Below are 26,036 nucleotides of genomic sequence, written 5' to 3' on the forward strand. Positions count from 1 at the left end.
CAAGAATGGTCATCAACGGGATATCTCATAGTTTCAGAAATATTAAAATCAATCACTTCCCCATCGAATTCCATTGTCAAGGTGCCTTTGTATACATCAATCTTCGTTCGGGCCGTCTTCATGAATGGCCTACCAAGGAGAATCGGCAAAGATGTAGAATGGGCTGAATCCTCCATGTCTAGGACGTAGAAATCAGCCGGAAAAATTAAATGGTTCACCTGCACAAGCACATCTTCCAAAACTCCTTTTGGATACGCGTTAGAACGATCGGCCAATTGTATAATTACACCATCTTGTTTTAATTCACCCAAATTCATAGATGCATAAATAGAATAAGGCATGACATTTATGGATGCACCTAAATCAAGCATGGCATGTTCAAAACGATTATGTCCAATCACACAAGGAATCGTGAAACTACCGGGGTCTTTGCACTTGGTAGGCAGTTTACGTTGCAAAATAGCGGACACATTCTCGCTTACCTTCACTACCTCTTTGTTTGCCCTTCTTCTCTTTGTATTGCATAGGTCTTTGAGGAATTTAGCATACTTTGGAACCTGTTTGATTGCATCGAGAAGTGGTATGTTCACTTGCACCTTCCGGAACGTTTCAAGAATGTCCTTCTCGTTTTCTTCCTTTTTTTCTTGCATGAACCTGCGAGGAAAAGGTACATTGGGCAGATTAGGACGTGAAGTACATGAATTTGAACTTAAATTACCTGATTTGGCCGAGTTAGGGTGATCTGCCTCAGGTTGTGTCGTCTCTTCATCTACTTTCTGGGCAGATTTGGGATTGTTTGGCTCGGTCCCAACTTCTTTTCCACCCCTTAGGGTGATGGCCTTGGCGGATTCGAATCCTCCCTTTGGATTGACTGTGGTTGAGCTAGGAAGTTTTCCTTGCTCTCTAATCTGTCCAAGGAACTCTGAAATCTGCCCTATTTGTTTCTTCATATCCATCATCTCCTTCTCGTTATTTTCTATTCGGTTGTTTTGATTTTGTAACCCCTGCGAAATAGAGGTTAGTAATTGCATAGCTTGATTACTTTCCAAAGACGTACCTGAATGAGATGATGCCGAAGGTTGTTGGGATTGTTGGGGTGCATACGGCTTGGAATAAAAACCAGGGGGGTTTGGCCTAAATCCTCCTTGTTGGGCAGCTTGTTGTGGCTCCCTCCATTTGAAGTTTGGATGGTCCCTCCATCCGGCATTGTAAGTGTTCGAGTATGGGTTGTTTTGATTTTGTCCTTGGAAACCAATTGCATTGGCAGATTCCCACCCACCATTCTCGATTAGTTGAGGGCACTTGTCGGATGGATGCCCTTGAATTGAGCACACGCCACAAACTTGGTGTTCTTGTGCTTTTGGACCAATCACAACCTGAGAAACAAGAGAAGTAAGATTAGCAAGTTGTGATTGAATTTCAGAAATAGCACTTACCTCATTTACACTTTGTTGCCGTGGGGCTTCCCTTTGGCCCACTCCTTCATATTGTTGAGCGTTGAGCGCTCGGTTGGCTATGAGAATCTTGGCATCCCTTGGTGTTTTGTCCACCAATGCTCCTCCCGCTGACGCATCAACCATTTGACGTTCGATAGGAAGGAGGCCCTCATAGAAATATTGAAGGAGAAGTTCCTCCTTCATTTGATGTTGAGGACATGAAGCTACAAGGCCCTTGAAGCGCTCATAATAAGCCGGGAATGTCTCACCATGATTCTGTTGAATACCACTAATTTTCTTCCGTAGGAGAATCACTCTCGAAGTAGGGAAGAATTTCTCCAAGAAAGCACGCTTCATACTCTCCCACGAAGTCACAGTTCCCGGGGCTAGTTCGTAGAGCCAATCTTTGGCCTTGTCCATAAGTGAAAATGGAAAGGCCTTCATCTTCAGTATACTCCCATCCACATTGACGGGGGTCATGCTCGAACAAACCACCTCGAACTCCTTCAAGTGTTTGTTGGGGTCTTCCATAGACAAGCCATGGAACTTCGGAATATGGTGTAACAAACTGGATTTGAGTTCAAATTCCTCAGTCTTCCCCTCTGCAGCCGTGGGGTATTGGATACAAAGAGGCAATGCATTATCCAAACCCGAGGCCGAAAGCTCCTTGATGGTTGTATTATCTGCTGCCATGGCTTGTTCTTCTTCAAAAATCTGATCCGTGGGCTTTTCTTCTACACCTACTTCGTCTTCTTCAAGCCCAGGTTGTGGTGGAGGTTGTGGTGGCTCTTGTTGACTCCTCGTTCTCCTCAAAGTGCGTTCAAAATCACCGTCAAAGTCGGAGATGTTCTCTATAATAGGCCGAGAGCGACGAGTCATACACAGTACCTAAAAAACAAGGAAACAAACAAACTAAGAATCTGAAATAAGAATGCACGAAAAACAAAAAAAAAAATAAAAAAATAAAGACAAAGGATTAGCAAAGTTGCTAATCCCCGGCAACGGCGCCAAAATTTGATGCGAGATTTACTTGACACTCAAATTAAACCCTCGTTTGACAATTGTAGTAGAATGGATAAGTGAGGGATCGTTCTAGACCGGGGATTAGGAGGGCTTGCTAAAACCTTCTAAATTGACTTAAAAACATAAAAACTAAATTAAAATACTCTTAACAAGACTACTATGACTCAAAATGGCTTTGAAAAACTCAAATTGTCTAAAACAATCAAATTGACTCAAATAGAAGCTAGAACTTGATTTAGACGAATTTGCAAATGTTTATGACTCCAAAAGCTTAAAGTTACAAAAATAAAACAAATACGAATGATTAAAACTTAACAAAATAGAGGGGGGAAATTGTGTTTGGACGATATTAAATTAAAAAGACAGAATATAATTAAAGGCAAAATGTAAATATGAATGTGATGAAAATATGGATGATGGAATAGCCAAGGGGTTCTTCTCCACACATGTTACACTTGCAAACAAAATTGACTCTCAGTTGGTCTTTCGATAAGTTGTGAAACTCAATGCTCCAAGTTAATTAGATCCGCTTAGATTAACTTTCAGATTTCCCTAAATTCGTTGGATTGAATGGAATACGCATTACAACCAACTTATTCTTAATCAAAGTCCCTAACTATGGAATACGCATGATAGAGACATTTAACCAAGATCATTAAGTTCAACGGAAATCATAAACATCGACGAGGCATTCGTTACTATGGAATACGCATGAAACTTATGCCAAGAATTCGTTTAACGCGATTGTTTATAAGCAACCTCTACTACTTGTGAATATAAGTTCATAACGATTAGGTGAAATTCACTTATATTCTAGCGTCATATTTATGCATGAAAATTAAGCTTGCAATCTCAATGAACATACATAAATAAGTTATCAATCAAATAGTTAAACGAATTGAATCCACAACTTATGAAATTCCAACCAAACGTAATCAATTCAAAATGCAAATATAAACATAGTTTCGAATCACCCCCTAGCTAAAGGGGGGTTTAGTTCCTCATAACTTTGAAATCAAAGAAACACCTAAACATTCCAACAACTCAAATGTGAATTGTATGAACGTTTAGGCACTCTTCTCTTCCCTTCTCATACGTACAAAACAAAGAGAATTAAATTTAAACTTTGAAATCAAAGAAACACCTAAACATTCCAACAACTCAAACTTGAATTGTATGAACGTTTAAGCACTCTTTTCTTCCTCGTTGTTGTAGCACAAGGTCTAAGGTGAGCTTAAGGGCTTTAGGTGTATGTGGAATGGAGTAGGGAGTGGTTGGAGATGGAAGAATGAAGAGAAAATATGCAGAAAATGAAGGGGGACTCACGGCAATGGAATAGGTTTGTTGCTTGGTGTTTGTAACTGAAAATGTGTATGGAAGAGTGAATGAATTTTGAGGAGTGTTGGATGTTTATTTATAGGTGAAATGGGGGAACAAAAGAGGGAATATTGCAGCTAGGAGGGGATGAATGATTATGGGTGCATGTGTTTGGAATAATGAAGGGGGAATGTATGTAATAAAACAACTAGGAAAAGTTATGGAAAGCTGGAAATGGGAGTGGGAACTCACGGCATTGTTGGGTTGTTTATGGGAGAATAAATGTATGATAATGGCTAAATAATTAAAGGGAATGAATGGGAGTGACACTAGGTTGGTTATGCATGTGGAATGTGGCTGAATTGTTGGTGAAATGATGAAATGGAATGCTGAAAAGGTGAGGAAACTCACGGCAACAAGGGTGTTTGTTTGTGTGAAGTGTGTGTGAATGCATGTGAAGATGCTAATAAATAATGCATGTAGGGTTAGGAAATAAAATCATAACTTAAAGGGAGATGATTAAAGGGTGTTGAAAGGTTTGAAATGCATGTGTAATGGCTGAAATTGTGAAGAATGAAAGCTGGAAAATAAAAGGGAAAGCTGGAAAGGCATTGAAAGCCCACGGCAAAGGGGTTTTTGGTGGTGTAAATGCATGTGAATGCATGGCATTTGAAGTGATTGTTATTTGGAAATGAATGTGATGCATGTGAGTTAGAAATGTGGCTGAAATGATGAGAGACAAAGTGGAAGAATGTGGTTGAAATGGTTGAGGAAGGCACGGCAAGGGATTAGGGGGAGCATGTGCTTGTAGGGTTGATATGTTTGAAGATGCATGTGTTGAATTGGTGGTTGAATGATGAAAGAATAAGTGAATGATTATGATAAGTGATAAGTGAATGATTATGATAAGTGATAAATGAATGATAAGTGGTTCTTGATATGTAGATGAATGAATGATATGCTAAGTGATAAATGAATGATATGTGGTGAGTGATAAGTGAATGGTTTGATAAGTGATAAATGAACTAGTTTAAAGGGCTAGGGTTTAAGTACATAGAATGGGCCTAAAATAGGTTGGTTTGTATGGCATAATGTGTTGTGTCTTCAAGTGCATACAAGGCCTTCAAATTCGTCCATCCTCTTGGCTCCATGGATAAGCTATCCAATCCATGCCCAAAAATGCTCCAAATGGCCTCAAAATGCACTTTCTTGCTCCCTAGGCCCTTAGAACCTGAAAACACACAAAAGAAGCATAAAGGACTAAAATAACGAGAGAAACATAACGTAAATGCACGAGAACAAGCCATTTAAGTCGCATGAATATGCTCCTATCACGGGCCCGGGATGTGGTGGACCCCAAGCCGAGTTGTAAGATCCCACATCGCCCAAGGGAGTGATCCTTATATGTATATTCTCATCCCTACCTAGCACGAGGCCTTTAGGGAGCTCACTGACTTCGGGTTCCATGGGAACTCCGAAGTTAAGCGAGTAGCGCATGAGAGCACTCCCAGGATGGGTGACTCGTTGGGAAGTTCTCGTGTGAGTTCCCAGAAACAAAACCGTGAGGGCGTGGTCGGGGCCCAAAACGGACAATATCGTGCTACGGTGGTGGAGCGGGCCCGGGAAGTGGTCCCCCCCGGTTAGGATGTGACACAATAATTATACAAAAGAAATAAAATTAGAAAACTTAAAGTAGGAACTATTTGATAATCATTTTGTTTTTATTTTTTATTTTTTCTAAAAAAAATAAAAAATTTGTTTAGACTATTTTCAGTTTTCAATTTAAAAATAAAAATGAAAACTAAAAGCTCATTGACAGTTTGATAACTTTTTTCGATTTCTTTTCATTTGTTTTTAGTTTATTTTTTTTAAATTGAAAACTTGTTTGGTAGCTATTTCTAGTTTCCAAATTAAATAAATGAAAAACTAAAAACAAAAAAGTGAGAACTATTTTCTTGAGTTTTCAAAATTTAGCTTTCAAATTATTTTTTTTTAATTAAAATTGAAAGTAGTTACGCAACAAGTTTTTATTCTTCAAATAAAGTGAAAACAAAAAATAAAATGGTTATCAAACATCTCCTTAGAAAGTCAAGAATAAAAAGGAGAAAATAAATGAATTAAACAATCAATGAAACTAACCAGCCATGATAAACATGATTAGTGACGACATACACGTAATTGAGGCCATTTAATGTATGGGCAATATCGTTCCCTCAATTATGGTTGTCTGCTTTCTTAGAGCATCTCCAATGGGTTACCTAAATGAGCTCTTAACTAGAATTTAGGGAGAATTAAAATTAAAAAATTAAAAAATTAAAAAAAATTAAAAAAAAACTCCAATCATGCTCGCTACCCACCTCATACGAGAGGGATTCATAGAGGAGCTCCGAATTATAAAGAGGAAAAAATAAGCTCTTAGTGGCTCTCTATAATTAATGCTAACTATTTAATATTATTAAATAATAAATTAGTTTTTATCGTCTAATTATTGATGGGTTAATTACACTAACACCTCCTGAGGTTTATCGTATTTTCACAAAACCCCCTCATGTTTGAAACATAACACTAACACCCCTTGAGGTTCTAATTCACTTTCACATAACATCTTCAGGGCTAACATCACCTTAAAATAAATTCTTAAAGACAAATTTACCCCACTATTAATTACTTTTAAAAATAAAAAAAGGCTTTTTTAAAAATACATATAATAATAACCAATATAAAGAAAATAGATTTTTTTTTTTGTTGGACTTCAAAAACATACATTAACCATTAAAAAAATGAAAATAAAAAGCCACCTATGCATCTTCGGATCTTTCTCTCAATTTTTTTTCTGTTCTTGTCCTCAAATCGCCACCTCCATCTCTTCGTCAACCTCCTTCACTCCTTGTTCACCCAAACTAAAACCAATTTCGATGAGAAAACAATATGGAAGAAAGCCCTGATTTCAAACATGGAGAAGAGTACCTGATTTCAACCTTTACTCAAATGCAAGATATACTAACAAGAACACTAATACAATCAAATATTCATTCACCCTTTGCATCTGCACATATCTCAGCTTATATAGCTGGTTACAGGCTAAAGAGATCCAACTCAACAATTGACACCTGGCTAACTAAGTGAAGCCACTTGGCATCCTAACATTACAAGACCACATTCCTACTCTGAAATGCCCAAAGGATTTAACAGAAGAAAGATTTGTTCTGTTAGGGTTTTTCCAATTAAGAAAAGAGGATTGGGATATGAATTAACAGCGTAGAGGAAGAAGGTAACAAGATTTCTTCAATTTTCTTTTATTTCCTTTTATTGTTTAATGTAAGATTTTAATTTGAATTTTATTCTATTTATTTATAATGGATTTTTCATAAAGTAATTAATAATTAGGGCAAAATTGTCTTTAAGAAATTATTTTAAGTTGATGTTAGCCCTAAAGGGGTTGTGTGAAAGTGAATTAGAACCTCAAGGGGTGTTAGTGTTATGTTTCAAACGTGAGGGGGTTTTGTGAAAACACGATAAACCTCAAGGGGTGTTAGTATAATTAACCCAATTATTGACTCATTGTCATTATGACTCTCTAAAGTATGGAGTATAGTTGGAGTACAACTCTTTTAGAGAGCTCCTAAAATAATTTTTATGATTGTTTTAGCTAAAACTTTGCTATAAAATAGAGAGCATGAGTGGAGAGTCTCTTACCCAACAAAAAAAGACTTAACCTCATGTTTAATTGTTATAAAGCAAAGCCACTTTACAGTGATACTCTATACAGGAAAAACCTCCATGTAGTCATAGAAAATTTCGATCTCAATTTGGGCCAATTATATATAAGAATAAACTCTACATTTAATAAGTTATAATTTTTCTAGGTCATGTCTTATAAACTTGCCTCTACATAGTAATAAACTCTACACTTGTAAATGAGAGGTCATACGCTCGAATCAAGAATGACGAGTTCGTAACCAATTTATTCATCCACCCTTAGTGTACATATATCATTGCATATATAAATAAAAAGTCTAAAAATATGTAATGTCACAAATAGAAATTTAAGATGAAATATAATGTATTCATTAGGGTTGTTAGAAATTTAAGATGAAATATAATTTATTCATTAGGGTTGATGTCATGTATTTAAGCTTGCGAGTAATAGCTTAACAACATAAGCACCTTGTTGTTGTTGAAGTCAAAATGTTTCTAATTTTTCGACTCCATTTACAGCTTCTTGTAATGAAACTTTTTGTAGTGAGCAACACTATATACATACATACATGCGCGCACGTACACACACAAACACACACACACACTAGAGAATGGATGTCTCTCTTTCTAGCTAGTGCTTACATCTTGAAATTGACGTGCTCGATTATTAATGTAGTTCTTTGTATTCATGCAACTTACATTTAGAATAACTAAGTAAGAAGTTTTAGTATAAATTAAGCATTCAATCTAAAACCAATCAATTAACAATTAAAATAAAGAGACTAAACCATATAATTTAGAGAGTTAATCAAACACTTGCACCACTAATTAATTAAAAAATTTCGGGTTCTCACATTTATTACCTAATTAATCTATTAATAGCCAATTAAACCACCAATTACTCCCAAAAAACACACATAAGGCCGGTCACCTTCTCTCCCAAGGGGGCCGGCCATGCCTTATATATTCTACCTCATTTTCCCATTTTATTAGCTAATCAATTAGGCAATTATTATATTAATTGACTAATTAATTAGTTAATTATTCCATAACTCCCAATTTAACACAAATCAAGAACCTAGCCCACAAAGGGAGCTAGGTGGCTGGTCCTCTCTCATCCAAGGAGGCCGGCGCTCTCTCATCCAACATTCTCTCCTATTTAAACCCCAACATTCTCCTCAAAGTTCACTTCCAATTCTCTTGCTAAAATTCTCTAAAATTCTCAAACACTTTCTCTCTAAATTCTAACTTTGGCATCGAAGGTTTTTCGGCCAAAGCGCCCCCACCCCAATTCATCGTCGACATGTGAGCCTTTTGGCCTTGACCAAAGGTGTTAATTGTTTTGTAAGTGCAATTTTGTCCAAGATCAAGGAGGAAGAAATTTGCATCCACAAATTGGTGCTTTCATTGAAAGTTGAGTCCCATACTCGTAGAAGACTCTCGCATCCAAGGTTTTTCTATTTTCTTGTCCATTTGTAGATTTTTCGTACGTTTTTATTATTAGAATTTTGTATTTGTGAAAATTCTTTGATAAAACATAAAAAAGAAGTACAATGGCAAGAAATTTAGAAAATTCAATAAGTGAAAATTCCAACATCCAAGAAATGGGACCTCAGCGATCCACGAGGCTAAATGTGACAATAAGTGGAGTGACGCCACCACCACAGTAACCACCATGGTGGCCACCCACGATAAGGTCTATGGTGTCACCACCACGGCACGAGCCGTGCCATCTCAGCAAGCCAAATTCGTGCCATCTAAGGCTTACGACACCAAGGCCACGACCTAAGCCATGTCATTCCATGCCCAACGCGTTGCCAAGCTGAGCTCAAGCGTCACAACCGCATGCATCACACATTGAGTAGCCCATTCCCACAAACCAGCCTGCTCCCGTTATTTCCCAAACAGCCTAAGTCAGCCCGAGAATATCCCAACCATCCAAACCAACCATCGAGTCGCGGGCATTTTCACGACATTTCTCCACGGATTTGACATTTCCCAACTCAAATCTTGCGCCCGGAGTCTACCACCCTTCCACTGCTCAAGGAGGCACATTTCTTCCAAGCTCTTCCAATCCGAATGGCGAACAACATTTATCCCAACAAGTCATAAAGTTAACGAGCGCCCGTGCACAACAGACGACCTTGGTGAATCAGCTCTTGCAACGTACCGAGATCCAACATGCCCCAAATGAGGTGTCTCAAAGTAGGACAAGGGCAGACGAGGAACCTTTCCACCGGTGTCCTGGCAAGCAGCCACTCAATCAACCATGAACCGAGCGTTCGTGCAGTGTACATTCCCGATTGGGCCATCAAGATAACGTATACTCCCATCTTAGCGTACGAATAAGCGTGCACTCTCGATTAGGCCCACGGACGAGTATACACTTACGGTTGAGGCCACGCTTCAATAGTCAACATGAGCAGCTTTCTAGGCAAAATGTTTATTCGTGGCTAGACCCGCAAAGAGCATTCTTCACATCACATCGGAGCAGGCAGATGACGAACGGAAAGAAGCAGTCACTCAGTCCGGCTTAAGTTCAACTAGCAGCCTACAAAGAAATCCCTAGACTACTAGAAATTTACCTCATGCACCGCAGCCACGGCATAGATGAGCCGAGCATGGAGAATAGCAGCTTAGACCTACAGGTCAGGACATAGGGCAGCCGAGGGCTCTGCTAGCCCAACAAAGGTAAATCCAAGAAGAGGTAGAGAGACTCATCAATGAACGGTTGCATAATTTCCAACGCAACGAAGTGGCTGATTAAGCACTACGGTGAGATATGACCAACATGAACAGGTCACCCTTCACAGATGAGATCAAGCAAGCAGGGCCTCCACGCAAGTTTAGCATGCCACACTTCACATCTTTCAAAGAAGATGGAGATCCAGAGAGGCACTTGAAGCACTATCGAAGCGCTATGGTCCTTTATCGAAACAACGATGCTCTTATGTGCAAAATATTCACCACCACTCTACAAGTCGAGGCGCCATATTGGTTTCACACCTTGCCACCACGATCCATCTGGAATTTCGATGATCTTTCCTTGGTTTTCACCAAAGAATACTTATCCTACCGCTAAGAAAAAGTCCAACCACTTATTCAATGTGAAGAAAAACCCAAAGGAGTCGCTTCATGACTATGTGAAAAGGTTCAAAGCAAAAAAGGCAAAGATCGCCGAATGCGACGACTCGATAGCAAGTAAAACCTTCCAAAAATGACTCCCAGCAAACCACCCATTGTTCGGAGAAATGATCATGAAAGAAGACTTAACTCTAGCAGATTCCTTTGCTCTGGCGGAGAAGCATACACTTTGGGATGAGGCTTGATGAGCAGAAAAGGCGCCGGAGAAGCCTTGAAAAGAGTTGGCAGTGGCTCAAAGGAATGAGGACGGCAAAAGCAGGCAAGAGGCCAAACATAAGGACCGACCCACGACCAAGGAAGGCCCAATGACTAAGATTTATTCTAAGTTCTCGATTCCTATCCATCCAATCCTTCACAACATCAAGAATAAGCCATGGTTTAAGCTGCCGAAAACAATCAAAAGGGGATGCTTCCAAGTTGGAGCACACTAAGTATTGCACATTCCATCGAGGTCCTAGTCACACAACTGATGACTGCTACACTTGGAAGAACTACCTAGATAAACTTGTGAAAGAAGGCAAGGTCGACAGATACTTGGAGAAGCTAGTTGCGCAACCAAGAAGGAACACAGACTATGACAAATAGCCACTAACTAAGACGATTTAAATTAATGTTATATTCGCCGAGTCCGAGCACTTGGGGGCCACCAACAACTCTAAGAAGAGGAAGATCTAGCAGACTCTACTAGTCTCACAAGTCCAAGTAGTTAATACCCAACTTGGACCCATTATTGGCTTTACCGAGCAAGACGCAGAATATGTTGATTTCCCACACGACGACGCACTAGTAGTATCTATCCAACTAGCCTATGCCATAGTCGACTGAATGATGGTTAACAACGGAAGTGTAGTCAACTTACTTCAACTCTCAGTCATTCAGAAAATAGGCTTGGAAAACATAATCATACGGTGAGCAGAGGTACTCACCGGATTCAACGGACACACCTCAACTGCCATCAGCCACATCACACTTGACGTGAAAACATCGCCAATTGTCTTAAAACAGATGTTCACGATCGTAAGCGATCCATCTCCCTACAATGGGATTTTTGGGAGACCTTGGTTGATCAAGCTAGATGCCGTCACTTCTGTCAAGTATCAAAAAATTTGATTCCGTATCCCAGGAGGAGGAGGATGAGTCGGAGATATCAAGTCTGACCAGGTCGCATCCTGACGATGCACTGTGCAAGTGTTGAAGGAGTTAAAGAATAAGATCTTTACCCCCGTATAGGCTACTGAAGTCCAAAGGGACGAAGAGGCTACCAAATAACAATTACAGCAAGCGAATTAAAAAAATGTCGCCCAAGCAAAATAGATAAGATGAAAACCCGAAGAGGACATCGAAGACATCATTCTTAATCCCCCAGCGACTGGAAAAAAGGGCTAAAATCGGCTCACGTTTAAGCCTAGCCGAGAAGGAAGAACTCACGATTTTCCTTATAGAAAACTGAGACGTCTTCGCATGGTCACCATCCGACATGCCCTGCATTGACCCCAAGGTAGCCTACCACAAGCTGCACATCGACCCTGCAGCCAAACCGATGATCTAAAAGAGAAGACATTTCGTGCCCGAGCGAGTAGCAAACATCGAGGTAAATTTTAACAAGCTATTGGAGGCCAAATTCATAAAAGACGTAGCACACTCAGCATGGCTTGCCAATGATAGGAGCATATTCATGCGAATTAAATGGCTTGTTCTCGTGCATTTACGTTATGTTTCTCTAGTTATTTTAGTCCTTTATGCTTCTTTTGTGTGTTTTCAGGTTCTAAGGGCTTAGGGAGCAAGAAAGTGCATTTTGAGGCTATTTGGAGCATTTTTGTGCATGAATTGGATAGCTTAATCATGGAGCAAAGAGGATGGACGAAATTGAAGCCTTGTATGCTCTTTGGGGACATCAAACAAAGGGCCTAGCCCAAATCAAACAAATCCTTTGAGCCATGGAAAACCTCTAGCCCAATCAAACACATTATGCCATACAAACCAACCTATTTTAGGCCCATTCTATGTACTTAAACCCTAGCCCTTTAAACTAGTTCATTTATCACTTATCAAACCATCCACTTATCACTCACCACATATCATTCACTTATCACTTAACATATCATTCATTTATTTCACTTCCATACTCTTCTTAATTCCACATGCATTCTCACACATGCACATCATTCACTCACATTTCCACCATTCATTCTTTATTCCACAAACAAGTCACATGCATTCACACATCAACAAAACAACTTCAATGCCGTGGGTTCCCATTTCCTTTCCAAACATCTCACATGCATTTCCACTTTCCTACTTCATCATTTCACCACATTCTCCCTCTTTAACTCACATGCATTCATCATAATTCACAACACAAAACAGCCAACACATGCACCAAAACCTTCAATGCCGTGAGTTCTCTTTGAAATTCCAGCATCTTCACATGCTTTTCTAGCTTTCCCTTTCATTTCCACCACTCATTCTTCATCATTTCAGCCACCTACATGCATTAATTATTAATATCTTCATCATTGCATCCAGAAAATGAGCAAGAAAGCTTCCCAAACACATGCATACACACACTATTTTCAGCACACACATGCAATTCCAACATCAATGCCGTGCACTCCATTTGCTTTCCAGATTTTCACATGTGTCTTAGCTGTTTTCTCATCATTCCTCCACACAAACACATTAAACAAACAGCCATTTACACCTCCACTCCTCCTATAAATACCCTTGCATTCATTCATTTGGGGAGGATCTCATTTTCATACACAACACACCACAAACACTTCCATCTTCTCCCTAGCCGTGAGTCTCTCCATTTTCTGCACCATTCCCTTCCCTTTCTCCTCAATTTCTTCCATTTCCATAATCCCCCAATCCATTCAACACACCAACAACATCCCTTAGTCCTTGTGCTACAACGAAGACGAAGAGAAGAGGGCCTAAACGTTCATACAATTCACGTTTGAGTTGTTGGAATGTTTACGCGTTTCTTTGATTTCAATGTTTAAATACAATTCTCTTTGTTTTGTAATATGAGGAATGGAAGAGAAGAGTGCCTAAACGTTCATACAATTCAAGTTTGAGTTGTTGGAATGTTTAGGTGTTTCTTTGATTTCAAAGATATGAGGAACTAAACCCTTTTTGGCTAGGGGTGATTTCAATACCATGATTATTTATGTGATATGAATTGATGAATTCCGGTTATGAACTCTTGATTCGTGAATGCAATTGGCTTAACTATTTGATGATTAACTTATTTGTGTTTGTTGATTGAGGGTCGACACTTAATTAGCATGCATGAATATGTGGCTAAAGTTTAAGGAGGTTTCACATAATCGTTACTAACTTATACTTGAAAGTAGTAAAGGTCGCTTGTCACGATCGCGTTAAGTTTAATTCTTAGCATGAGTAACATGATGTCATAGTTGCAAATGCTTTGTCAATGCTTATGGTTTTCATTATTCTTAATGATCTTCGATTGTATCTCTATTATGATGACATGTAGGGAACTTTTGAGAATGTTTTGGGTTGTCGAATGATGCCATCTAATCCAATAATATAAGGAAAATCTGAGGGTTAACTAGTGATGTCACGGTTAATTTGGGGCATTGTCGTTCATAATTCAATGAAGGAATAACTGGAAATTGATTCATATGCATAAATATCATGTGTAGAGAAAGAACCCTTAGCTAACTTCCCATCCATTCATTTCCGTCAAATCCATATTTACAATTTGTTTTGTTTCCAAGTATTCATTTTAGTTTAAATTCGTCCAAATCCAATTCCCCCCTATTTCGTTGAAGTCTTAGTCTTAATCTTTCTTATTTTTAGTTTTGCTTTCTTCGAGTATTAAATAGTGTTTTATATTGTGTTTTTATGTTTTTAAGTCAATTTAGAAGGTTTTAGCAAGCCCTCCTAATCCCCGGTCTAGAACGATCCCTCACTTATCCATTCTACTACAATTGTCAAACGAGGGTTTAATTTGAGTGTCAAGTAATTTTCGCATCAAATTTTTGGCGCCGTTGCCGGGGATTAGCAACTTTGCTAGTCCCTTGTCTTTATTTTTATATTTTTTTTGTTTTTCGTGCATTCTTATTTCAGATTCTTAGTTTGTTTGTTTCCTTGTTTTTTTTAGGTACTGTGTATGACTCGTAGCTCTCGGCCTATTATAGAGAACATCTCCGACTTTGACGGTGATTTTGAACGCACTTTGAGGAGAACGAGGAGTCAACAAGAGCCACCACAACCTCCACCACAACCTGGGCTTGAAGAAGACGAAGCAGGTGTAGAAGAAAAGCCCACGGATCAGATTTTTGAAGAAGAACAAGCCATGGCAGCAGATAATAGAACCATCAAGGAGCTTTCGGCCTCGGGTTTGGATAATGCATTGCCTCTTTGTATCCAATACCCCACGGCTGCAGAGGGGAAGACTGAGGAATTTGAACTCAAATCCAGTTTGTTACACCATATTCCGAAGTTCCATGGCTTGTCTATGGAAGACCCCAACAAACACTTGAAGGAGTTCGAGGTGGTTTGTTCGAGCATGACCCCCGTCAATGTGGATGGGAGTATATTAAAGATGAAGGCCTTTCCATTTTCACTTATGGACAATGCCAAAGATTGGCTCTACGAACTAGCCCCGGGAACTGTGACTTCGTGGGAGAGTATGAAGCGTGCTTTCTTGGAGAAATTCTTCCCTACTTCGAGAGTGATTCTCCTACGGAAGAAAATTAGTGGTATTCAACAGAATCATGGTGAGACATTCCCGGCTTATTATGAGCGCTTCAAGGGCCTTGTAGCTTCATGTCCTCAACATCAAATGAAGGAGGAACTTCTCCTTCAATATTTCTATGAGGGCCTCCTTCCTATCGAACATCAAATGCTTGATGCATCAGCGGGAGGAGCATTGGTGGACAAAACACCAAGGGATGCCAAGATTCTCATAAGCAACCGAGCGCTCAACGCTCAACAATATGAAGGAGTGGGTCAAAGGGAAGCCCCACGACAACAAAGTGTAAATGAGGTGAGTGCTATTTCTGAAATTCAATCACAACTTGCTAATCTTACTTCTCTTGTTTCTCAGGTTGTGATTGGTCCAAAAGCACAAGAACACCAAGTTTGTGGCGTGTGCTCAATTCAAGGGCATCCATCCGACAAGTGCCCTCAACTAATCGAGAATGGTGGGTGGGAATCTGCCAATGCAATTGGTTTCCAAGGACAAAATTAAAACAACCCATACTCGAACACTTACAATGCCGGATGGAGGGACCATCCAAACTTCAGATGGAGGGAGCCACAACAAGCTGCCCAACAAGGAGGATTTAGGCCAAACCCCCTGGTTTTTATTCCAAGCCGTATGCACCCCAACAACCCCAACAACCCCTGGTTTTTATTCCAGGTACGTCCTTGGAAAGTGATCAAGCTATGCAATTACTAACCTCTATTTCGCAGGGGTTGCAAAATCAAAACAACCGGATAGCAAATAACGAGAAGGAGATGATGGATATGAAGAAACAAATAGGGCAGATTTCTGAGTTCCTTGGACAGATTAGAGAGCAAGGAAAGCTTCCTAGCTCAACCATAGTCAATCCAAAAGGAGGATTCGAATCCGCCAAGGCCATCACCCTAAGGGGTGGAAAAGAAGTTGGGACCGAGCCAAACAATCCCAAATCTGCCCAGAAAGTAGATGAAGAGACGACACAACCTGAGGAAGTGTCTAGCTCACCCACGGTAAGGGTGAAAAACCCAATGCTGCAGGCCCCCAATCACCCTAACTCGGCCAAATCAGGTAATTTAAGTTCAAATTCATGTACTTCACGTCCTAATCTGCCCAATGTACCTTTTCTTCGCAGGTTCATGCAAGAAAAAAAGGAAGAAAGCGAGAAGGACATTCTTGAAACGTTCCGGAAGGTGCAAGTGAACATACCGCTTCTCGATGCAATCAAACAGGTTCCAAAGTATGCTAAATTCCTCAAGGACCTATGCAATACAAAGAGAAGAAGGGCAAACAAAGAGGTAGTGAAGGTAAGCGAGAATGTGTCCGCTGTTTTGCAACGTAAACTGCCTACCAAGTGCAAAGACCCCGGTAGTTTCACGATTCCTTGTGTGATTGGACATAATCGTTTCGAACATGCCATGCTTGATTTAGGTGCATCCATAAATGTCATGCCTTATTCTATTTATGCATCTATGAATTTAGGTGAATTAAAACAAGATGGTGTAATTATACAATTGGCCGATCGTTCTAACGCGTATCCAAAAGGAGTTTTGGAAGATGTGCTTGTGCAGGTGAACCATTTAATTTTTCCGGCTGATTTCTACGTCCTAGACATGGAGGATTCAGCCCATTCTACATCTTTGCCGATTCTCCTTGGTAGGCCATTCATGAAGACGGCCCGAACGAAGATTGATGTATACAAAGGCACCTTGACAATGGAATTCGATGGGGAAGTGATTGATTTTAATATTTCTGAAACTATGAGATATCCCGTTGATGACCATTCTTGTTTTTCCATTGATGTTATCGATTCTTTGGCGCAGGTATACCTTGAAGAATTGAACGAGGACGCCCTGGAAACAACCATCACTAAGGCCATAGAGTGCAAAAATGAAGGATTTGGGCCAATGCAAGGCCACGGCAAGGAGGAGGAATTCTTTGCCATGGGTTCTAGTGAAGAAATAATTGAGGTTGTGGCAGCCCTTGAGTCATTGCCACAACAATATGGTAAGGTTCCACTCTCACTTTCAAATTCAGTTTCCACTAAGATGCTACCTTCTGTTGTTCAGGCACCATCGCTTGAACTTAAGCCGTTGCCGGACCATTTGAAGTATGTGTTTTTGGGAGAAGGCGAAACATTGCCCGTCATCATTTCATCAAGTCTCACGGCAATGGAGGAGGAGAAACTTGTGAGGGTGCTGCGAGAACACAAAACGGCCATAGGGTGGACTTTGGCCGACATTAAAGGAATAAGCCCTACCACATGCATGCACCGTATACTTCTTGAGGAGGGGACTAAGCCATCCCGAGAGGCTCAACGCCGTCTCAACCCTCCGATGATGGAAGTGGTGAAGAAGGAAATAATCAAGCTTTTGGATTGCGGAGTGATCTACCCTATCTCCGATAGCCGTTGGGTCTCTCCAGTTCAAGTCGTTCCCAAGAAGTCCGGAGTAACTGTTATCAAGAATGATGAGAATGAGCTCGTACCTACACGCATTCAGACTGGATGGCGAGTATGTATCGATTACCGGAAGCTAAATGCCATGACTAGGAAAGATCACTTTCCTTTGCCATTCATCGACCAGATGCTCGAAAGGTTAGCCGGTCATGCCTTTTACTGTTTTCTTGATGGATACTCTGGATATAACCAAATTGTGATAGCCCCGGATGATCAAGAGAAGATCACATTCACATGTCCCTTTGGAACATTTGCTTATCGTCGCATGCCATTTGGCTTATGCAACGCACCGGCCACTTTCCAAAGGTATATGGTAAGTATATTTTCCGATTTTGTTGAAAAGATCATTGAGGTTTTCATGGATGATTTCAGTGTGTTTGGGAGTTCATTTGATAATTGCTTGGATAATCTAACCTTAATTTTGAAACGATGTGTTGAAACTAACCTTGTCTTGAATTGGGAGAAATGTCACTTTATGGTGAAACAAGGTATAGTTTTAGGACATATTGTTTCAGAAAAAGGAATTGAAGTAGATAAATCGAAAATAGACCTTGTACGTCACTTACCCTCTCCTACTTCGGTTAGAGAGGTACGTTCGTTTCTTGGCCATGCAGGGTTCTATAGGCGTTTTATCAAGGACTTCTCCAAGATGTCCAACCCTCTTTGCCGATTGCTTCAAAAAGATGTGCCATTCAAGTTTGATGAAGAGTGTAATTCGGCATTTAACCAACTCAAGGAGAAGCTAGTCTCGGCCCCCATTATTGTACCTCCAGATTGGAGCCTTCCGTTCGAGCTCATGTGCGATGCATCCGACTATGCATTAGGAGCTGTCCTAGGACAAAGAAGAGACAAGCGGCCGCATGTCATATACTATGCCTCTCGGACTCTAAATGATGCCCAATTGAACTACTCCACGACGGAAAAAGAACTTCTAGCTGTGGTTTTTGCTTTAGATAAATTCCGATCATATTTAATTGGTACTAAAGTAATCGTTTATTCTGATCATGCAGCTTTGAGGTACTTGATCACGAAAAAGGAAGCAAAGCCGAGGCTTATCCGTTGGATTCTTCTTCTTCAAGAATTTGATATTGAAATCCGGGATAAGAAAGGAAGCGAGAATGTAGTGGCTGACCATTTAAGCCGAATGATCCACGAGGAGCATGAACATGCCGTACCTATCCCTGAAACTTTTCCCGATGAGCAGCTGTTATCCATTGAGGTAAGTGAACCATGGTATGCAGATTTAGTGAATTACTTGGTGGCTAAACAATTTCCAAATGAACTAAACAAGCACCAACGTCATAAGCTTAAAAATGATGCACGTTTCTATGTTTGGGATGACCCTTATTTGTGGAAGTATTGCTCAGATCAAATTGTACGTAGATGTGTGCATGATTCTGAATTTCACTCAATTCTAAGCTTTTGTCACACATATGCATGTGGTGGTCATTTTGGCACACAACGCACTGCCCTCAAGGTTCTAGAGTGTGGTTTTTATTGGCCGACTATATTTAGGGATGCTAGAACCTTTTGTATGTCTTGTGATCGTTGCCAACGAATGGGTAACATAGGTACCAAGGACCAAATGCCGCAAACCCCTGTCTTTAATGTTGAAATTTTTTATGTTTGGGGCATTGATTTCATGGGCCCTTTCCCTCCATCTTATGGTTTCACTTATATCTTGCTAGCCGTTGATTATGTTTCTAAATGGGTGGAAGCAAAAGCCACCCGTACTAACGATTCTAAGGTGGTTGCAGATTTCGTGAAAACTAACATTTTTGCTAGGTTTGGAATGCCGAGAGTAATCATAAGTGATGGAGGGTCTCACTTTTGCAATCGGACCATTGAGGCGTTGCTAAGAAAGTACCATGTCAACCATAAGGTCTCCACACCTTACCATCCTCAAACAAATGGCCAAGCCGAGGTGTCTAACCGAGAAATCAAACAAATTTTGGAGAAGACCGTTGGACCAACAAGGAGGGATTGGAGCTTACGTTTAGATGATGCACTGTGGGCATATCGTACGGCATACAAAACACCCATTGGGATGTCACCTTTTCGGCTCGTCTATGGTAAGCCATGTCATTTGCCCGTAGAGTTAGAGCACAAGGCACATTGGGCCGTGAAGACTTTCAACATGGACATAGATGCAGCGGGAGTTCATAGGAAGCTCCAATTGAATGAACTTGAGGAGATTCGGAATGAAGCCTATGAGAATGCCCGGATGTACAAAGCCAAGACCAAAGCATTCCATGATAAAATGATTCGAACCAAGACCTTCACAGTTGGGCAGAAAGTGTTACTTTTCAACTCTCGCCTACGTTTGTTTCCTGGTAAGTTGCGTTCTAAATGGATTGGCCCGTTTGTTGTTACTAACGTTTTACCTTATGGTGCAGTCCACATAAAAAGCTTAAGGAATGGCGTAGAATTCAAGGTGAACGGGCATCGGTTGAAGCCATATTACGAGCAAAGTGTGGGGCAAGTGGTGGAAGACATTCCTTTCCATTCCGTGGGCTCAAATGAAGATTGAAGAGAGTAACCGTCCGGCTGCAAGACGTAAAAGAAAGCGCTACTTGGGAGGCAACCCATGCATTCAACAAAGGAAGACTTAGAAAGCACTCCAATTCCAGATTCCTAAAAACTCTTCTCTTTGTTGCTATTTCGTTTCTGCCTTGTTAGGTTGTTTAGTTATTGTTGTTTGTTTATTAATTGTGTGAGTCTATGATTGTAACATTGAGAAAATGTTTGATTTATTGATAGGCACTGCTAAACAAAGAAAGATGGTGCTTCACAAAGGTTGTTTGCTTGAGGCCCCACTACGTGGCTTTACTCTTGAAGCGGAAGGCGTAGGAACAGAAGGCATCGGAGCGGAAGGCGTAGGAACAGAAGGCATAGGAGCAGAATGCATCGGAGCGGGAGGCATCGAAGATAGAGCATTCCAGGCCTCAATACTTGGCCAAGCGCTGGATGAGCCAGGAAAAAGGTGCCTCTGGAGGAAAGACGAAAACCTTTGACGGTCACTGTGAATCCGACCTTCAGACTCTTGCAGCTCATCAAGCTTCCTCTTCATGCCCGTCGAATAGTTGTTTGCAAGCACGTGCAAACTTCTATTCTCATACTTCAGCTGCTGGATCTCCTGCTTGAGACTTTCCACCTCTGCCATCAATGATTCCACCTGACGGGAGCGGGCAAGCAGGCGTTGGTCCATGTTGGACACAGAACTCGCACACTGAACACTAAGTGCGAGGGACTCTTGAACGGCCAACTCATCGGACCGTCCTGACAGCAGCCTACTATCTTTCGGAGTGAGGAGGTTCCTAGCTACTATTGTAGCTGTTGTGGCGTCCTGCATCACGGAGTCTTCACATGTGAGAGGACCGTTAGAAGAAAAGAAAGAAGGGCGCCATACGTTACCTTGACGCGGCGCGCCCGTATCACTGCTAAGGCTCAATTCCAAGCTAAGGTTCGATGAGTTTGCCATTTTTCAAAAGTGTTCAAGGAGAAGGGATGGAGTTAAATTTCAAAGGGCCGGAGTCGATTTTCAAGAATGGGAAATCTTCAGAGTGTGTTTGTTGTGGTGATCGATAGCTCAATAAAAAAGCCAAGGCGACGCGTCCACCAATTCAAAAAGCCGGAATTTCCGGCATAATTTAGGCGACGCTTTCTCGACTTTTCAGAAGGCGCGTTCAACTTTGTCAAAAGATTTCTTCTTTTCAGACAACACGTGGCGGCCATCATCACAACTACACATCTTTAGCCGACAAGCGCAAAGTTCGGCGACGCTTTCTCTTCTTTTCAGAAGACGCGTGCAGCTTTGTCAAAAGGAGCCGCATCTGCACTACCACGTGTCGCTCAGAAATCGAAGGGGCGCCTGCTCAGAAATCGAAGAGGCGTATTCAAAAATCGAAGAGGCGCCACTATTTCAAAAAAGCCAGAGTTGCGGGATCAAAACGTTTGTCGACAAAGGTAAAAAGTACCACCACTTGCTATTATCTCTATATATGTCGACCTTCGTCTTTTATGGCAGGGCAAACCTGAAGAAAATGCCCAACTCTCCCTCACCTCTGAGGGTGCACTCCTAGCAAAGCCTTTCGAAATACTAAATTCTTTCTTCTTCCCCAAAGATGATACCAGATGTCTGGAGTACAGATGACCCAGGAGGAAACAGCACAACAAATACATGTGCTGATTCATTCACCGCTTCTTCAAAAGCAAAGGTATCTCATATCATCAAGGTCAAAAGCAAAAGTATCTCATATCATGCTCTTTCCCTGTCCTTTTCTTTGTCCTTGTTCTTACTCGCATGGCAAAGTAAAAGAAGCAATCAGCCGGCACTTGGAGTCAGTCTTCCGATCTGGAGCCAACTGCCTGGAACCTATTCCTGATTGCTTACCTAGCGTTGCTCTCGAGTAGTCATCTTCAACGGTTGATACACTTCCAGAGAAGGGACCACTCCTGCACAGATTGAACAAAGAAACAGATAAAAGGGATAAGCTCAGACCTTCGGGGGAGACCAAAAGAACCATCCTGCTGCCCAGTTCAAGAAGTAGCACAAAGGAAAATCAACGATGGGCAAAAACCAGTTCAAGAGTAAGCCTGTGGAATCATCAAGATCAAGCCTCAATGCAATCAACAAAGAGAAGATGGAATTTACACTCCATAACCAGATTTGCGTCCCTAAACTCTTCTCTTTGTTAATTACATTTTGCCATGTTTAGTATGTTTAAGTGCTTTTTGTGTATTTACTTATGCTTTGTGTGAATCTATGCTTAAAACATTGAGGACAATGTTTGATTTAAGTGTGGGGGGGTAACTAAGTATATTTGATGCAAATTCGTGGGATTTTATCACCTATCACTTCACATGTTGTTTCTCACTGTTTTAAAACTGTTTTAGTGTGTTTTGTCTTAAAAATTCGAAAATCCCATAAAAATTTGAAAAAATTGTTTTGAAAAACCCAAAAAGAGTTGTTTTAAAGTTGTTTTTGTGTGTGTGTTTGTGTCTTAGGATACCTTCCAACACAATGATAAGGATTTGGTTTGTAATTGCATGACTGTTAAAAAGAGTTATAAACATAGAGAAAAGTTTGATTTACTCTTGGTATATGCTTGGTTATGGTTATAATGTATGACTTCACATGCAATCATAAAAGAAAATTTAGTTTTTGTAACATGCCTGAAGGAAGGAACTCAAACAAAGGCTACAACCCTGAGAGACTTGAGCCTATAATGTTCTTTGGAGAGTATAATCTGTGATTTCTTGTTTTCTAAAATCGTTGCATGATCTCATTATTCTTTGCTTGGTTACTACTTAGAAGGCGTTTCATCATATAGTTCCAAATGCTAGAACTCATGCCCATTTCATTCAAAGCATGTTATTGATTTGCATAACATATATCAAGATGAAGTTGTGTAGTTGCCACCATAGCCAAATAGCCTCGCTTCCCATATTTCGTATATGTTGTAAGTTTTACCCCCGTTGAGCCATGTTAACCCATGTTCTTTGTTAACCCACTTTATCTTCACCTAACCTAGAATATGACCGTCCTTACCCTTGTTCTTAAAAGATAGTGAGCATGACTTAAATAAATTCCTTTTGAGTTACATTATGCAAGAAAATAAGTGTGGGGGAAGGAATGCTTGTTCTTAAGTATGTTTTGAGTTTCAAAAAAATAAATAAAATAAATAAATAAATTGAGTGATTGAAGAAAGGGCTCAAAACACCAATTCTGGCCCTAAATTGTCTCCCTTTTTGTTCCAAAGTTGAGTTTTCATTCAAAAGTGAATTCTAAGTTGATTCAATTGCCTTGCTCACTATTTCTTTAAGAACCTTTGTTTTCCATATCCCTTCGTTGTTATCCACACGCCCCAAGCCCCATTACAACCCGTGACTTCAATCTTGAGTGTTATGTGTTTCAATTTGTGGAGTTTGAACTTGGTATGAGCATATGGTGTCACTGGTTCTCGCGTCTAAGTAGTAGCATTCCATTCATGAGATCATATCTAAACTTGATTATTAACTCCAGAAATTGCGTTCTTTGTGATACATATATGTGAGTGTCGTTTTCATGTTTACATCAATCTTCTCACATATGACTAGATTAGGGTGTGTAGTTAGAAAATCTGAGTAAAAATTGAGTGCATATCTTGAAAGGAATTGAGCAAATTCTCTAAGGCATGTTACTACATTCAAAACATGGTTTTAAATGCTTAATTGCGAACTAGTATGTGGTAACTATGATTAAGAATGTACTTAAGGGTAAAGATGGCTAAATTCTGTGGGAATAATGATTTTTAACTTGTCATGTGCATTGGAAATCCCTGAAACGATTGTTGGAAGGTGTAGGTTGTGTTTTACGTGTTTAGTGTCGTTTTGTTTATTTGTTTTTATTCTGTTTTGCTCGAGGACTAGCAAAAGATAAGTGTGGGGGAGTTTGATAGGAGCATATTCATGCGACTTAAATGGCTTGTTCTCGTGCATTTACGTTATGTTTCTCTAGTTATTTTAGTCCTTTATGCTTCTTTTGTGTGTTTTCAGGTTCTAAGGGCTTAGGGAGCAAGAAAGTGCATTTTGAGGCTATTTGGAGCATTTTTGTGCATGAATTGGATAGCTTAATCATGGAGCAAAGAGGATGGACGAAATTGAAGCCTTGTATGCTCTTTGGGGACATCAAACAAAGGGCCTAGCCCAAATCAAACAAATCCTTTGAGCCATGGAAAACCTCTAGCCCAATCAAACACATTATGCCATACAAACCAACCTATTTTAGGCCCATTCTATGTACTTAAACCCTAGCCCTTTAAACTAGTTCATTTATCACTTATCAAACCATCCACTTATCACTCACCACATATCATTCACTTATCACTTAACATATCATTCATTTATTTCACTTCCATACTCCTCTTAATTCCACATGCATTCTCACACATGCACATCATTCACTCACATTTCCACCATTCATTCTTTATTCCACAAACAAGTCACATGCATTCACACATCAACAAAACAACTTCAATGCCGTGGGTTCCCATTTCCTTTCCAAACATCTCACATGCATTTCCACCTTCCTACTTCATCATTTCACCACATTCTCCCTCTTTAACTCACATGCATTCATCATAATTCACAACACAAAACAGCCAACACATGCACCAAAACCTTCAATGCCGTGAGTTCTCTTTGAAATTCCAGCATCTTCACATGCTTTTCTAGCTTTCCCTTTCATTTCCACCACTCATTCTTCATCATTTCAGCCACCTACATGCATTAATTATTAATATCTTCATCATTGCATCCAGAAAATGAGCAAGAAAGCTTCCCAAACACATGCATACACACACTATTTTCAGCACACACATGCAATTCCAACATCAATGCCGTGCACTCCATTTGCTTTCCAGATTTTCACATGTGTCCTAGCTGTTTTCTCATCATTCCTCCACACAAACACATTAAACAAATAGCCATTTACACCTCCACTCCTCCTATAAATACCCTTGCATTCATTCATTTGGGGAGGATCTCATTTTCATACACAACACACCACAAACACTTCCATCTTCTCCCTAGCCGTGAGTCTCTCCATTTTCTGCACCATTCCCTTCCCTTTCTCCTCCATTTCTTCCATTTCCATAATCCCCCAATCCATTCAACACACCAACAGCATCCCTTAGTCCTTGTGCTACAACGAAGACGAAGAGAAGAGGGCCTAAACGTTCATACAATTCACGTTTGAGTTGTTGGAATGTTTACGCGTTTCTTTGATTTCAATGTTTAAATTCAATTCTCTTTGTTTTGTAATATGAGGAATGGAAGAGAAGAGTGCCTAAACGTTCATACAATTCAAGTTTGAGTTGTTGGAATGTTTAGGTGTTTCTTTGATTTCAAAGATATGAGGAACTAAACCCTTTTTGGCTAGGGGTGATTTCAATACCATGATTATTTATGTGATATGAATTGATGAATTCCGGTTATGAACTCTTGATTCGTGAATGCAATTGGCTTAACTATTTGATGATTAACTTATTTGTGTTTGTTGATTGAGGGTCGACACTTAATTAGCATGCATGAATATGTGGCTAAAGTTTAAGGAGGTTTCACATAATCGTTACTAACTTATACTTGAAAGTAGTAAAGGTCGCTTGTCACGATCGCGTTAAGTTTAATTCTTAGCATGAGTAACATGATGTCATAGTTGCAAATGCTTTGTCAATGCTTATGGTTTTCATTATTCTTAATGATC

Source organism: Pyrus communis, chromosome 1 (assembly GCF_963583255.1).
Source record: "Pyrus communis chromosome 1, drPyrComm1.1, whole genome shotgun sequence".
NCBI lineage: Eukaryota > Viridiplantae > Streptophyta > Magnoliopsida > Rosales > Rosaceae > Pyrus > Pyrus communis.